This window comes from Juglans regia, unplaced genomic scaffold (genome assembly GCF_001411555.2).
Source record: "Juglans regia cultivar Chandler unplaced genomic scaffold, Walnut 2.0 Scaffold_757, whole genome shotgun sequence".
NCBI lineage: Eukaryota > Viridiplantae > Streptophyta > Magnoliopsida > Fagales > Juglandaceae > Juglans > Juglans regia.
Window position 1 is genome coordinate 27431 of NW_023362480.1, and position 16377 is coordinate 43807.

General features: G+C 40.2%; 1 pseudogene; it reads right to left on the bottom strand.

The window, feature by feature from the left end:
* Positions 1 to 3039: 3039 nt before the first annotated feature.
* Positions 3040 to 7858, bottom strand: LOC118346320 (annotated as a pseudogene).
* Positions 7859 to 16377: the final 8519 nt, after the last annotated feature.

Genomic DNA, 16377 nt, shown 5'->3' on the forward strand with positions numbered 1-16377 from the left:
GAGATGAGGGTGACGATGATTCGGGCTAATGTAGAGGAGGACCGAGAGGCCACCATGGCTAGATGTTTGAGTGGGTTGAATAGGGACATAGCCAATGTAATTGAATTGCAGCATTATGTGGAGATAGAGGACATGGTGCACATGGCTATGAAGGTGGAGAGGCAATTAAAGAGAAAAGGGACAGCAAGGTACACTTCAGTTTCTAGCACTACTTGGAAATCAAAATGGGATAGGAATGATCCAACTGAAGCAAAGAGAAATACCGAACCACCTAAGGGAAAAGATGAGGGAACTAGCAACAAACCCAAGGTAGAATCCCAACCTTCACGGAATAGAGATATCAAATGTTTTAAGTGTTTGGGTTCAGGGCACATTGCTTCTCAATGTCTAAATTGGAGGGTGATGATTATGCGTGACGATGGGGAGGTGATGACTGAGAGTGAGGATGATAGTGATGTGGTGCCCGAGTTGGTTGATGCTAGTGATGATGATGGAGTGGTAAACCCTATGACAGGTGAGTCTCTTGTTGCCAGGCATGCTCTCAATGCATACATTAAGGTGGATGATGTAGAGCTACAGAGAGAGAACATTTTCCATACTAGATGCCATGTCAACAATAAGGAATGTAGTATGATCATTGATGGGAGGAGTTGTACTAATGTAGCTAGCACCACTTTGATTGAGAAATTGAATTTACCAACCTTAAAACACTCTAGACCATACAAATTGTAGTGGTTGAATGATTGTGGAGAGGTTAGGGTGGATAAACAAGTATTAGTTACTTTTTCTAGTGGGAAGTGATATGAACCCGCGGGAAAGGAATTTCCTTGAACCCACAATCAATTTGAAAACTCCCCAAGAAAGCCAAAATCAAGTCAAGGATGGAGAATCTAGACCCAGTCTTGTCTTTGCCCTCTTCCATAGCTGATCAAATGAATTAAAACTGGATCTTCATCCTTCAAGCCCCATCTTGAATGTTGGGCTCTTGTTAAACTCATCCCAAGTGAATTGCATCAATCCTTGCATTATCTCCTTGATCTACTTGGCCCATCTGGAAGTTGCAAATGATCTTTAAGATTAGGCTCATCCTGGTTCCCATCAGGAAGTATCAAGATGAGGTGATTTGTGATGTTGTGCGTATGCATGCGGGCCATATTTTGTTGGGGAGGCCATGGCAGTATGATAGGAGAGTAACACATGATGGGTTCAAGAACATGTACAGCTTTGAAAAGGAGGGCAAAACAATTAAACTTGCTCCTTTAACTCCAAGCCAGGTCTACGAGGACCAACTGAAATTAAAAAGTGAGGTTGCTCAAAAAGAAAGAGTGAAAATGAGAGTGATAAAAAAAGAAAGAGTGAAAAAGAGATTGAGGGTTTCTCACATGTTCCATACACATTAGCAAAGTCATCGTCATTGGCATGCAATTCCTTATCTTATTCAAGTCTCAACAATTTTGCATCTAAAATAAAGACAAGGACATGCCTTCTTGCTAAAGCATCAACCACAAATATTTTCATACACCTTGTATGTATTTGAATACGTGAGGAAAAATCTCAAAACAATCCTTCCGCTTAGCATGCATTCTAGTCAACAACTTACCTTGTCCCTTTAATTTTCAGACCCATCTTGAGTGTTGGGCTCTTGCTGGCTTCATCCCAAGTGGATTGCACCAATCATTGCATTGCTTCCTTGATCTTCTTGGCCCTTGATCTTGTAATTGGCCCATCTGGAACTTGCAAAGGATCTTTAAGAGTAGGCCCACTTTGGTTCCTATCATTCCCCCCCTCTTCTCAAAAGGATTCAACCTCGAATCTTCACCTACATCAAACGGAGAAAGATCAGAAACATTGAAAGTTGCAGAAACTTTATACTCACCTGGAAGATCCACTTTATATGCATTTTCATTAACTTTCTCAAGAATTTGGAAAGGTCCATCTCCTCGAGGATGCAACTTAGTCCTTCTATGGGCTGGGAATCTTTCTTTGCCCATGTGAACCCAAACCCAATCTCCTGGTTCAAAGATGACACGCCTTCGTCCTTTATTGGCTTGGGAGACAACCCTTTCATTCTTTTGGGCAATTTGAAGTCGTACCCTCTCATGAAGTGACTTCACCAACTCCGCCTTCTTTTGTCCATCAACAGGTAAAGGCATCAAATCCTAAGGAGTAAGTGGATTAAATCCATAAACAATTTCAAAGGGAGAGTATGAAGTAGTAGTATGCATCGTCCTATTATATGCAAACTCTATAAATGGCAAACAATCCTCCCAAGTTTTTAAATTCTTATGAACTACAGTGCGTAAAAGCTGAGTTAAAGTCCTATTAACTACTTCAGTCTGTAGATGACAAGTAGTGGAAAATAAGAGCTTAGTACCTGATATGAACTTCACCAACAATTGTGATGAAACCCGATAACAATGATGGCTTGGAACCCCAAGATCGTATTGACAAGATTTGTTGAGCCTTGACCAGTCACCCAACTAGATGAGAACCAAGACTACGAAGGATTGAAAACGCCACACCCAGAAATCAGAATCAAGGTGATAAGTTTGGAGCTTGAACGCCACAAGATTAACTTGATAAGTTCAAGGAGTTCTTTGAAGAACCAAGAGGAACACAAGACCTCACAAAAACAAATAAGTTTCTGAAATTTCCAATCTGATATTAAAACTCGAAATAACCCCTTTATATACTTGGAACAACCCTCCAAGAATAGGAAAAGTCATAACTACAGCTTTAAAAGCAACACAAATATTAACATAACAAGTCCCACGAAATTTAGGCCTCTTGGACTTCTAGAGGCAGCCAGAAATGACTAAATGACTAAATTCAATGTATTTCACGTACCCAGGCAAGACCAAGTTCATTCACCTATTTAATATTCTTGAAACTTAACAAATTCACGTCCTTTAATGGTCAGACCATTCATCATATTTCTATGTGCTAATTAGCCTCTTCAATTGCCTTGATGACATGGATTAAGTCTTGAATATTGTTTGAGCCCATCTTGGTCTTTTTAGAATCAGCCCAATTCTCTTGGATTAGCCCATTTAGTGCTTCCTTGAAACGTTTGGCTCTAAGTCTTGTAATTGGGCCACTAGGAAATGACAAAGGGTCTTGTACAAATTCAGCTCCATTCCCACTTGTATGATTAGCATGTCCAACTCCTTGGTTTGCATCATTCTCCCCCTCTTGAGAAGGATTTGTCCTCAAATCATCACCTACATCAAAAGGAGACAAATCAGCAACATTAAAGCTTGCACTGACACCATACTCACCTGGTAAGTCAAGCTTGTAGGCATTATCATTGATGCGTTCTACTACTTGAAATGGCCCGTCACCCCGAGGTAGGAGTTTTGAACGCCGCTTCTCTGGAAAACGGTCCTTCCTTAAGTGCAACCAAACCCAATCTCCTGGTTGAAACACTACCTTCTTACGTCCCTTGTTGGCTTGATGGACATATTGTTTAGTCCTCCTTTCAATGTTCAGCCGTGCCTTTTCATGAATCATCTTTACAAATTCTGCCTTCTTTTTGCCATCTAAGTTCACACGTTCACTCAAAGGTAAAGAAGTTAAATCCAAAGGTGACAATGGGTTAAAGCCATAAACAATTTCAAATGGTGAAAACTTAGTTGCAGAATGTATACTTCTATTGTAAGCAAATTCAACATGTGGCAAACAATCTTCCCATGCTTTCAAGTTCTTTTTAATGATAGCACGCAACAAAGACGACAAAGTTCTATTTACTACTTCAGTTTGGCCATCCGTTTGTGGATGACAAGTAGTAGAAAACAACAACTTAGTTCCCAGCTTTCCCCACAAAGTCTTCCAAAAGTAACTCAAAAACTTTGCATCCCTATCAGAAACAATGGTCTTAGGCATACCATGTAACCTAACAATTTCTTTGAAGAACAAATCAGCTATATGTGATGCATCATCAGTTTTATGGCATGCAATGAAGTGTGCCATCTTGGAAAATCTATCTACCACCACAAAAACTGAATCTCTCCCCCTCTTAGTCCTAGGTAAACCTAAAACAAAATCCATAGAAATATCAGTCCAAGGTTCACTAGGTATTGGCAAAGGGGTGTACAAACCATGGGGTTTCAACTTAGACTTAGCCTGTTTACACGTGATACACTTCTCACAAATTCTTTCCACATCACGTTTCATATGAGGCCAAAAAAAATGTTCATGCAAAATTCCTAAAGTCTTAGCTACACCAAAATGACCCATCAAACCACCACCATGAGCTTCTCTCACAAGCAATTCGCGCAAAGAACATATTGGCAAACACAGTTTATTTTCCCGAAACAAAAATCCATCATACCTATAAAACTTACCAAACGCCATTTTTTCACATGCATTGAACACATCACCAAAATCAGAATCTTGAGCATACAATTCCTTAATGTATTCAAAGCCAAGCATTTTTGTATCTAAAATGGAAAGTAAGGCATACCTTCGGGACAATGCATCAGCCACCACATTTTCCTTACCTTGCTTATATCTGATCACATACGGAAATGTTTCAATGAATTCCACCCACTTGGCATGGCGTTTGTTCAACCTTTGCTGTCCTTTCAAATGCTTCAAAGACTCATGATCTGTGTGAATCACAAACTCCTTTGGCCATAGATAGTGTTGCCAATTTTCCAAAGCCCTCACCAAGGCATACATCTCCTTATCATAAGTAGGGTAATTTAGGGCTGCCCCACTCAACTTTTCACTGAAATAAGCAATTGGACGGCCTTCTTGCATCAAAACAGCTCCAATTCCTATGCCTGAAGCATCACACTCAATTTCAAAAGTTTTAGCAAAGTTAGGTAAAACAAGCAAAGGTGCATTAGTTAACTTTTCTTTGATCAGACTAAATGCCTTTTCTTGTTCTTTTCCCCACTTAAACGGCACATTTTTCTTGATGACTTCAGTAAGAGGGGCGGCTAAGCTACTAAAATCACGCACAAACCGTCTATAGAAGCTAGCTAAGCCGTGGAAACTCCTCACTTGGCTGACTGTTGTAGGCGTTGACCACTCTTGGATTGCCTTCACCTTTTCCTCATCCACCTCAATTCCTCTCTTACTAACAACAAAACCAAGAAACACAAGCTTATCCGTGCAAAAGGTGCACTTTTTGAGGTTAGCAAACAACTTTTCTTTCCTTAGAATTTCCAAAACAGATTTCAAATGCATTACATGTTCTTCCAAATTTTTGCTATAGATCAGGATATCATCAAAATACACAACTACAAATCTGCCAATAAATGCTCGCAAAACATGGTTCATCAAACGCATAAATGTGCTCGGAGCATTAGTTAAACCGAAAGGCATCACTAACCACTCATACAAACCATATTTAGTCTTAAAAGTAGTTTTCCATTCATCACCTTCTTTCATCCTAATCTGATGATATCCACTCTTAAGATCAATTTTTGTAAAGACACAAGAACCATACAATTCATCCAACATATCATCTAGTCTAGGAATGGGATGACGATACTTTACCGTTATGTTGTTGATGGCTCGGCAGTCAACACACATCCTCCATGTTCCATCCTTCTTGGGAACTAACAGCACCGGAACCGCACAAGGACTCATACTTTCACGCACAAACCCCTTCTCCAATAATTCACTTACTTGCCTCTGAAGTTCCTTGGTCTCCTCGGGATTACTCCTATAAGCAGGTCGGTTTGGAATTGATGCACCAGGTATGAAATCAATTTGATGTTCAATCCCTCGGATTGGAGGTAAACCATATGGTACCTCTTCAGGAAGGACATCTTCAAACTCCTGCAAAAGAGAAACAATATTGCTCGGCAAAGCACCGACGAGATCATTAGTACATAAAAGAGCCTCCTTGTACATGAGTACAATAAGGGGCTGGTGTGAAAATAATGCTCTCTTGATCTCACTTTTTTTTGCAATGTAATTGAATTTTTCCTCTCTTGCTCTCACTATAGCCGAAATCCTCTCTCTTTCTTTTTCACTCTGATCAATGTTTTTCTCTCCTTTTTTTTTTAAGTCTTTTTTTTCAGTTTCGGCCTTCCTTTCCTTTTCCTTTTTTTTTTTCATTCGAACTTTGTAACTTTAATTGGTCCTCCCTGACCTGTTTTGGAGTTAATGGCACAAGAGTAATAGGTTGCCTATTAAGAGTGAAGGAATACTTATTTGTGAATCCATCATGCGTAACCCTCAGATCATACTGCCATGGTCTTCCCAACAGTAAATGGCATGCGTGCATAGGAACCACATCACAAAGCACCTCATCCTCATATTTGCCAATGGATAATGCCACCAACACTTGTCTTGTCACCTTGATTTCCCCACATTCATTCAACCACTGAAGCCGGTAAGGTTGAGGATGTTTCAAGGTAGTTAAAGCCAATTTCTCCACCAAATAAGTGCTGGCTACATTTGTGCAACTCCCACCATCGATAATGACACTGCAAACTTTGTTATTTACAAAGCACCGAGTATGAAACAAGTTCTCCCTTTGGTTACTTTCTTCCTCCTTAACCTGCACATTGAGAACTCGCCTTGCAACCAATAAATCTCCAACCACAGCATTTTGCTCATCGTCAGCATCCTCCATAGATGGCATATCATCATTATCTACTTCTTCCTCATTTTCTGACTCAAGCTCTCCTTGGGCATTTATCACCATCACCCTCTTGTTTACACACTGGCTGGCTATATGTCCGCGCCCCTGACATTTAAAACATTTAATATCACGTGTCTTAGAACTTGAAGTCTCGATTGTACCTGAAGTAGTGGCGGTCTTTAAGTTGGCATTCTTAGAGGATTCAAATTTTGGCTTATTTTGTTGCTGCTCGTCCCTTTTTGGAGTTGTCTTCCACGAGCTGGTTGTAGCCATAGGCAGTCCCCTCCTAGCCAATCCCTTTCGTTTGAATTGTTCCTCCACCTTTATGGCTTGATGCACCATATCTGTCAACTCAACATAGTGCTGCATCTCGACTATATCCGCAATCTCACGATTTAAACCGTGCAAAAACCTAGCCATGGTGGCTTCCCGGTCCTCTTCTACATTTGCCCGGATCATAGCTACCTCCATCTCCTTGTAATACTCATCCACACTTTTAGATCCTTGAATTAACCTCTGTAATTTTTGATACAATCCCCTATAATAGTGGCTGGGTACAAAACGCTTCCTCATAAGCATTTTCATTTCCTCCCAAGTGTCCACGGGTGGCTCTCTATTCCTCCTCCTATTAATCAGTAATTGATCCCACCACACAATGGCATAATCGGTAAATTCAATTGCAGCCAACTTAACCTTCTTTATCTCTGAGTAGTTGTGACAATCAAAAACCATCTCCATTTTAGTTTCCCACTCCAAATAAACTTCAGGATCATTTTTACCTTGAAAAGATGGGATTTTAATCTTTATATTTCCTAAATCGTTATCCCTCCTAGGCCTACCCATCCTAGCTTCTCTATTTCTATACCCACGCTCAATCCTGCCTCGGTTCAAATATTGCTCATCAAACTCCTCCGACTCCGCCTCTCCATCAACATTCCGCCACGGACCACGCCCACCATGCTGCCTATTGTGGATGTCATGTTGCTGGCCCCTAGGAGTTTCCGCTTCTACCCTGTCCAACCTTTCGTGAATAGGTTCTAATTCAGCCCTCAACATACGCCTCATCTCCCCTAACATCGCTTGCATTTGGAGGTTTGGAACTGGAGGTTGTCGAAATTCTTCGGTTGTGTCTTCTTCTTGATTATTAGACATGTTTTAAAATCTGCAAACAAAGTTAGAATCCTCACAAGCACTCCCTCACGTGTTTCACTCAAGAATTGATACACTTGCACTCGTGTTTTCACTCTAAACGGCTTTTACCCTCATATGGTCTCGCACTCTTGCCTTTTTCCACTCTTCTGTGTCTTCTTTAGTTCTTAATCGAACTTCAAGAAACTCATTCAAAATAATCCAGCAGCAATTCAGAAAATAAACAACCAAAACTCATCAAAAGTTCAAGTACTTGAATAAGGTGAGATACAAGATTGAAAGGAAGAAGTTTTCTTACTGGAATCGTGTACCCTTTTTTTTTTTTTTTAAACAGCAGAACAGGAAATAGAACGAAAATAAAAGATAGACAAACTTATCTTAGAACCTGGCTCTGATACCAAAATGATATGAACTTCACCAACAATTGTGATGAAACCCGATAACAATGATGGCTTGGAACCCCAAGATCGTATTGACAAGATTTGTTGAGCCTTGACCAGTCACCCAACTAGATGAGAACCAAGACTACGAAGGATTGAAAACGCCACACCCAGAAATCAGAATCAAGGTGATAAGTTTGGAGCTTGAACGCCACAAGATTAACTTGATAAGTTCAAGGAGTTCTTTGAAGAACCAAGAGGAACACAAGACCTCACAAAAACAAATAAGTTTCTGAAATTTCCAATCTGATATTAAAACTCGAAATAACCCCTTTATATACTTGGAACAACCCTCCAAGAATAGGAAAAGTCATAACTACAGCTTTAAAAGCAACACAAATATTAACATAACAAGTCCCACGAAATTTAGGCCTCTTGGACTTCTAGAGGCAGCCAGAAATGACTAAATGACTAAATTCAATGTATTTCACGTACCCAGGCAAGACCAAGTTCATTCACCTATTTAATATTCTTGAAACTTAACAAATTCACGTCCTTTAATGGTCAGACCATTCATCATATTTCTATGTGCTAATTAGCCTCTTCAATTGCCTTGATGACATGGATTAAGTCTTGAATATTGTTTGAGCCCATCTTGGTCTTTTTAGAATCAGCCCAATTCTCTTGGATTAGCCCATTTAGTGCTTCCTTGAAACGTTTGGCTCTAAGTCTTGTAATTGGGCCACTAGGAAATGACAAAGGGTCTTGTACAAATTCAGCTCAATTCCCACTTGTATGATTAGCATGTCCAACTTCTTGGTTTGCATCAAGAGTTAGGCATGGAAGAGGCCTTAGGGCAAACTCAGGGGGTCGAGATAAGAACCTTGGAAGCATCAAAATGAAAATACCATCATTCCAAGGTAGAACTGACCCTGAAGTTTATTTAGAGTGGGAGAAAAGAATAGAGTTGGGGTTTGATTGTCATAATTATTGTGAGGAGAAAAAGATGAAGTTGGCTGTAATTGAGTTCACTGATTATGCGATTATTTGGTGGGATCAATTAGTATCCAATAGGAGGAGGAATTTTGAGAGGCCTGTAGAAACATGGAGAGAGTTGAAAGCTATCATGAGGTGGAGATTTGTACCTAGCCACTACTATAGAGACCTCTACCAAAAATTACAAAATCTTATTCAGGGGACTAGGAGTGTAGAGGACTACTATAAGGAGATGGAGGTGGCTATGATTCGGGCTAATGTAGTGGAGGATCGGGAGGCCATAATGAAAAGATTTTTGAGGGGGTTGAATAGGGAGATAGCCAATGTAGTTGAGTTGCAACATTATGAGGAGGTAGAGGACATGGTGCACATGGCTATGAAGGTGGAGAGACGGCTTTTTGGAAAGGGTACATCAAGGTATACTTCGGTTTCTAGTACTTCTTGGAAACCAAAGTGGGACAAAAATGATCAAGTTGTAGCAAAGGAGAAGACCGAACCACCAAAGGGAAAAGATTTGGGTGAGGCTGAAATCTCAAGAAAAAGTGTGAATGAGCTTAATAGTAAGAGTGAAGGTGACAGTGAAAGTGAGATTGTGCTGAAAAGAAAGAGTGAAGGTGAGATTGAGAAGAAAAGAAACAGTGAGACCGAAATGGAGAAAGACAGAAAAATGAGAGAGAAAAAAGAAGAGGGTGAGACTAAAACCTTAAGCAAAAGAGAGAATGAGTTGAAAAGTAATTATGAAAAAGAGAGTGAAAAAGAAAAAAGAGTGGAAAGAAAAGAGAGTGTGAAGAAAGTGAGAGAAAAACAAAGAGAAAAGTGAGTTTTTGTGCTAAGGCGAGTCTTAATCCTAACGGACTTGACGTATGTTTGCCTAGTATTGTTGTCTCTTTGTTGCAGGGATATGAGGTCATGTTTCCTAGTGGTGTCTTTTGTGGATTGCCACCTTTTAGGGAGATAGAGCACTACATTGATTTTATGCCAGGTGCGACAATTCTTAATCGACCTTTCTTGGAAAAACAAGAGTCATTGACACACTTAAAGGGACAAGGTAAGTTGTTGACTAGAATGCATACTAAGCGGGAGGATTGTATTGAGACTTTTCCTTATGTATTCAAATACACACAAGGTATGAAAAATTTTGTGGTTGATGCTTTAGCAAGAAGGTATGTCCTTGTCTTCATTTTTTATGCAAAATTGTTGAGATTTGAATATGATAAGGGATTGCATGCTAATGATGATGACTTTGCTAGTGTGTATGGGACATGTGAGAAAGTATCTTTTGGTAAGTTCTATAAACTAGATTGGTACTTGTTTAGAAATATTAGATTTTGTGTACCTACTAGTTTAATGCATAAGTTGTTTGTGTGTGATAGACATGCTGGTTTGTTGGGTAACCTTAGTGTAAGGAAGACTTTTGTTGTGTTGCATGAACATTTGTGGGAATATCATTTGCCTTTCAATGACGTGTTGCATGAACATTTGTGGGAATATCATTTGCCTTTCAATGACGTGTTGCATGAACATTTGTGGGAATATCATTTGCCTTTCAATGGCGTGTTGCATGAACGTTTGTGGAAGTATCAATTGTCATTCATCGATGTGTTACATGAATGTTTGTGGGAGTATCATTTGCCTTTCATTGACGTGTTACATGAACGTTTGTGGAAGTATCATTTGTCATTCATTAACATGTTGCATGAACGTTTGTCGGAGTATCATTTGCCATACATTGACTTGTTGCATGAACGTTTACAGGAGTATCATTTGCGTTTCAATGAGTTTGCATATATGGACTCTGTTTTGGGGCTGCCAAGGAAAGAAAGAAGTAGAGATTCTATTTATATGGTTGTGGATAGATTTATAGAGTTTGCATATAATAGGACCATGCATACTACCACTTTATATTTTCCTTTCGCAATTGTTTATAGCCCTAATCCATTTACTCCTTTTGATTTAATGCCTTTACCTGTTGACGACATGAGTAGCTTGGATGGATCTTTTCAAATTCTTGAACAAATTGATGATATTGCATATGAAATTAATGATAATATTACTAACGTTTTTCCCTTTGATCCAGGTGGAGATTCAAGGTTGAATCCTTTTGAGGAGAGGGGGATTGATGGGAACCAAGGTGGAGATTCGAGGTCGAATCTTTTTGAGGAGAGGGGGAATGATGGGAACCATGATGGGCCTAGTCTTAAAGATCACGGAGACAATGCAAGGATTGATGCAATCCACTTGGGATGAGTTTAGCAAGAGCCCAACATTCAAGATGAGGCTTGAAGGATGAAGATGGCAACAACAAGACTTAAAGGCTTTGGGCTCTTGAAGGGTTTCAACTTATTTAATTCATTTAAAGAACTTATTTTATTTGTTTAGAATAATTGAGTTTATTATGGGAAGCACTTAAGGGAGCTTATGCAAGGGCATGTTGGGAAAGTTATTATTTTATTGAACTAGGGTTAGGGTTACTGTAGCCGAGTTACTGTAGCTCGGCACTGTAGCCGCGGCACTGTTCATCCAGGGGTACTTTTGGAAGATGGGGGTTTATTTTGGCTAGGGTTTCATTAGGTTTTCCTTTAAATACTCTATGTAGCCTCATTTTAATCAGATTATGAAGTTTATAAAATTTGATGAATTTATTCATTGTGAGTTGAGTTTTACTCCTCTTGTTCTTAATTGAACTTTTGAACTTATCAAAGGTAAATCACAACCTTTGTGGTGTTCCTCCTTTGTAATCTGGGTTCTTGAGACGGGTTATTCAACGGGTCTAGATTTTAATATAATCTAGGTTCTTGAAACGAGTTCTCATTGGGTCTAGGTTCTCCATCCGTTGACTTGATTTTGGCTTTCTTGGGGTATTTTCAAATTGACTGTGGGTTCAAGGGATTCCTTTCCCGCGGGTTCAATTGGTCACCATAGACCTGTGTTGGAGTTAAAGGAGCAAGTTTGATTGTTTTTCCATCATTTTCAAACTGTACATGTTCCTTAACTTATCGTGGATCACGTTCCTATCATATTGCCATGGCTTTCCTAACAAAATATGACCAGCATGCATAGGCACTACATCACATGGCTTTCCCAACAATTTTTATTTATTTATTTTGTTTTGTTTATTCTATTTTGGTTTATTATTATTATTTTTTTCACGCGTTAACTTCTGCACGTTTGATTCTTTCCATCTATTCTTTTTCCCCTAAAGTTTCCCTCTCGTCCACGACATGCATGTCTCTTGCCTATTTTTTCTCTAGGGTTTTGTCAATCAACTCTTTATATACTTGTACTCCTCTCCTGAAAAATGAAGTAGCCGCAAACCTCTTGATATGAACCCGCAGGAAAGGAATCCCTTGAACCCACAGTCAATTTGAAAACTCCCCAAGAAAGCCAAAATCAAGTCAATGGATGGAGAACCTAGACCCGATGAGAACTCGTTTCAAGAACCTAGATTATATTAAAATCTAGACCCGTTGAAGAACCCGTCTCAAGAACCCAGATTACAAAGGAGGAACGCCACAAAGGTTGTGATTTACCTTTGATAAGTTCAAAAGTTCAATTAAGAACAAGAGGAGTAAAACTCAACTCACAATGAATAAATTCATCAAATTTCATAAACTTCATAATCTGATTAAAATGAGGCTACATAGAGTATTTAAAGCAAAACCTAATGAAACCCTAGCCAAAATAAACCCCCATCTTCCAAAAGTGCCCCTGGATGAACAGTGCCGCGGCTACAGTGCCGCGCTACAGTAACTCGGCTACAGTAACCCTAACCCTAGTTCAATAAAATAATAACTTTCCCAACATGCCCTTGCATAGGCCCCCTTAAGTGCTTCCCATAATAAACTCAATTATTCTAAACTAATAAAATAAGTTCTTTAAATGAATTAAATAAGTTGTAACCCTTCAAGAGCCCAAAGCCTTTAAGTCTTGTTGTTGCCATCTTCCATAACTGATCAAATGAATCAAAATTGGATCTTCATCCTTCAAGCCCCATCTTGAATGTTGGGCTCTTGCTAAACTCGTCCCAAGTGGATTGCATCAATCCTTGCATTGTCTTCGTGATCTTTAAGACTAGGCCCATCATGGTTCCCATCACCTCCCATGGCAGTCTTCATGCCCGCAAGCTCAACGCCTCACTCACACAACCCATAGCCCATCCCTCTCGTGTGCGGAAGCCGTCCACAACCTAAGCCCAAACCGACATAACATTCGGCAGTGGAGGGTGCACCTTTGCAGAGACTGTAAGACAAGTCACCGTGTGATAGCCCCAGCGCCCAGCCCGTTGGCAAACTGTGAACCCCACGTAGCCCCTCCGCTGCCTCTGCGTTAGGACCCCTTTAGCGCCGTCCCTACACCACCACCATTGCACCCCTTCTCAGCGACCGTGGTACAACTCCCACTGCCCAGCCACCCTGCCTCATCCACGGTCAAACAAACACTGAAGAAACCTCTTTTTGTCCCTGAAAACAGAGCAACTTTCTTTTCTGCCTGCTGTTGTTCGACGCAAACCAGCCGAACGACGTCGCCGCCAACCTCTTCCATGACATCAGCACCGCACAGAGAGTATCGTTGGGCGCTGCACTCCATCCAAGTTCGTCACTCACCTCTCTCGGTAAGCTACCCCCGAACTCAACTCTCATCTCCGTCCCTGTCCCTCTCTCTCTCTCTCTCTCTCTCTCAATTCAGTGCTCTGCCGCCGCGTGGACCACCTTCGATGAGACAGGGTTTATTTTGGCTAGGGTTTTGATTAGGTTTGGATTTAAAAACTCTTTGTAGCCTCATTTGAGGGGTTAGACAATATTGAATTTTATTTGTGAGTTGAGTTTTATCCTCTGGTTCTTGATTGTAAATCACAACCTTTATGGCGTTCCTCATTTGTAATCTAGGTTCTTGAAACGAGTTCTCATCAGGTCTAGATTCTCCATCCTTGACATGATTTTTGGCTTTCTTGGGGAGTTTTCAAATTGATTGTGGGTTCAAGGGAATTCATTCCCACGGGTTCATATCACTGCTTACTAAGTTGTTGATAACTCACCCCCTATCTCCATATATTTTTCAGATGATTTTGAATAGTCCAGCTAAGGATCAGGATTGTGGAGCATCGGTGGGATGATTATTTAAGCATAGTGGATTACTCATTGAAGATTTCTTAGAAGTGAAGGATTTTATTAAGAGATTTTGTAGTATTTCTAATGAAGTTATATTTTGGAGTCTATAAATATATTAATGAATTGTGAGTTTAAAGTTAGATGGAGTAACTCTTCGACCCCTGCAGGACCGAGGCGTTACAGTTTGCCCCAACACGGTACGAATCGGAGCAACTCTTATTTTTTACCACTTTGCCCATGCGTAGTAGGAAACCAATTTTTGAGAGTAAGGTCACAAAAATAAGAGGTTGGAGTTTTTTGCTCGCGGGCTTCCTATGGTAACACCATCACCGATTTTTACCATTTTGGCCACGCTTAGTAGAAAACCAAACGTTGAGGGCAAATTGGCAAAAATAAGAGGTTGAAGCTTTCTACTTGCAGGCTTCTTATGGTACTACCATGACTATAAGTTATGTATGCCCCAACACGGTGCGAATCGGAGCAACTATTATTTTCACCACGTAAGGGAGTGTGTGAGGTTTTCCACACGTAAGGGAGTGTGTGAGGTTTTCCACTAACTTTCTTTTTGTGCAGCACATTATAATGTCTCATCGGAGTAGCTCATCACTAAGGGGGAGAGAATATAACTCATCCATTGTATTACAAGCCATGCAACAACAGTTTGAGCAGTTGAACTTGGTGTTGGGTGAAGTGAGGGATAGTATGGATAATCAAGAAGCAGTGATTAGAAATTTACGAGGTGAGAGAGATAGGAGGCGACGTGAGCCTAGAATTGAGAATGGGTATAAGAATAGAGAGTTTGGTGAGGATGAGGAAGGCTTAACATCTGAAGTTGAATTGGGTGGACATAGAGGAGTTAGGCATGGAAGAGGCCTTAGGGTAAACTCTGGGGGTCGATATGGAGTAGATAAGAACCTTGGGAGCATCAAAATGAAAATACCATCATTCCAAGGTAGAACTGACCCTGAAATTTATTTAGAGTGGGAGAAAAGAATAGAGTTGGTGTTTGATTGTCATAATTACTCTGAGGAGAAGAAGGTGAAGTTGGTTGTAATTGAGTTCGATTGTTTGGTGGGATCAATTAGTAACCAATAGGAGGAGGAATCTTGAGAGGTCTGTAGAAACATGGAGAGAGTTGAAAGCTATCATGAGGCAGAGATTTGTACCTAGCCACTACTATAGAGACCTCTACCAAAAATTACAAAATCTTATACAGGGGTCTAGGAGTGTAGAGGATTACCGTAAGGAGATAGAGGTGGCTATGATTCGGGCTAATGTAGTGGAGGATCGGGAGGCAACGATGACGAGATTTTTGAGGGGGTTGAATAGGGAGATAGCCAATGTAGTTGAGTTGCAACATTATGAGGAGATAGAGGACATGGTGCACATGGCTATGAAGGTGGAGAGAAGGCTAAAAGGAAAGGGTACATCAAGGTATACTTCGGTTTCTAGTACTCCTTGGAAACCAAAGTGGGACAAAAATGATCAAGTTGTAGCAAAGGGGAAGGCTGAACCATCAAAGGGAAAAGATTTGGGTGAGGCTGAAACCTCAAGAAAAAAAGAGAATGAGTTGAAAAACAATTGTGAGGCCGAGAGTTCAAAAAAAGTGGAGACTGAAAGAAAAACAGAGAGTGAAACGAACAAAGAGAATGAGGCCAAAACATCAAAAGAAAGAGAGAGAGAAAAAGAAAATAGAGAGGTGGTTTGATGCAAACCAAGGAGTTGGACATGCTAATCATACAAGTGGGAATGGAGCTGAATTTGTACAAGACCCTTTGTCATTTCCTAGTGGCCCAATTACAAGACTTAGAGCCAAACGTTTCAAGGAAGCACTAAATGGGCTAATCCAAGAGAATTGGGCTGATTCTAAAAAGACCAAGATGGGCTCAAATAATATTCAAGACTTAATCCATGTCATCAAGGCAATTGAAGAGGCTAATTAGCACATAGAAATATGATGAATGGTCTGACCATTAAAGGACGTGAATTTGTTAAGTTTCAAGAATATTAAATAGGTGAATGAACTTGGTCTTGCCTGGGTACGTGAAATACATTGAATTTAGTCATTTAGTCATTTCTGGCTGCCTCTAGAAGTCCAAGAGGCCTAAATTTCGTGGGACTTGTTATGTTAATATTTGTGTTG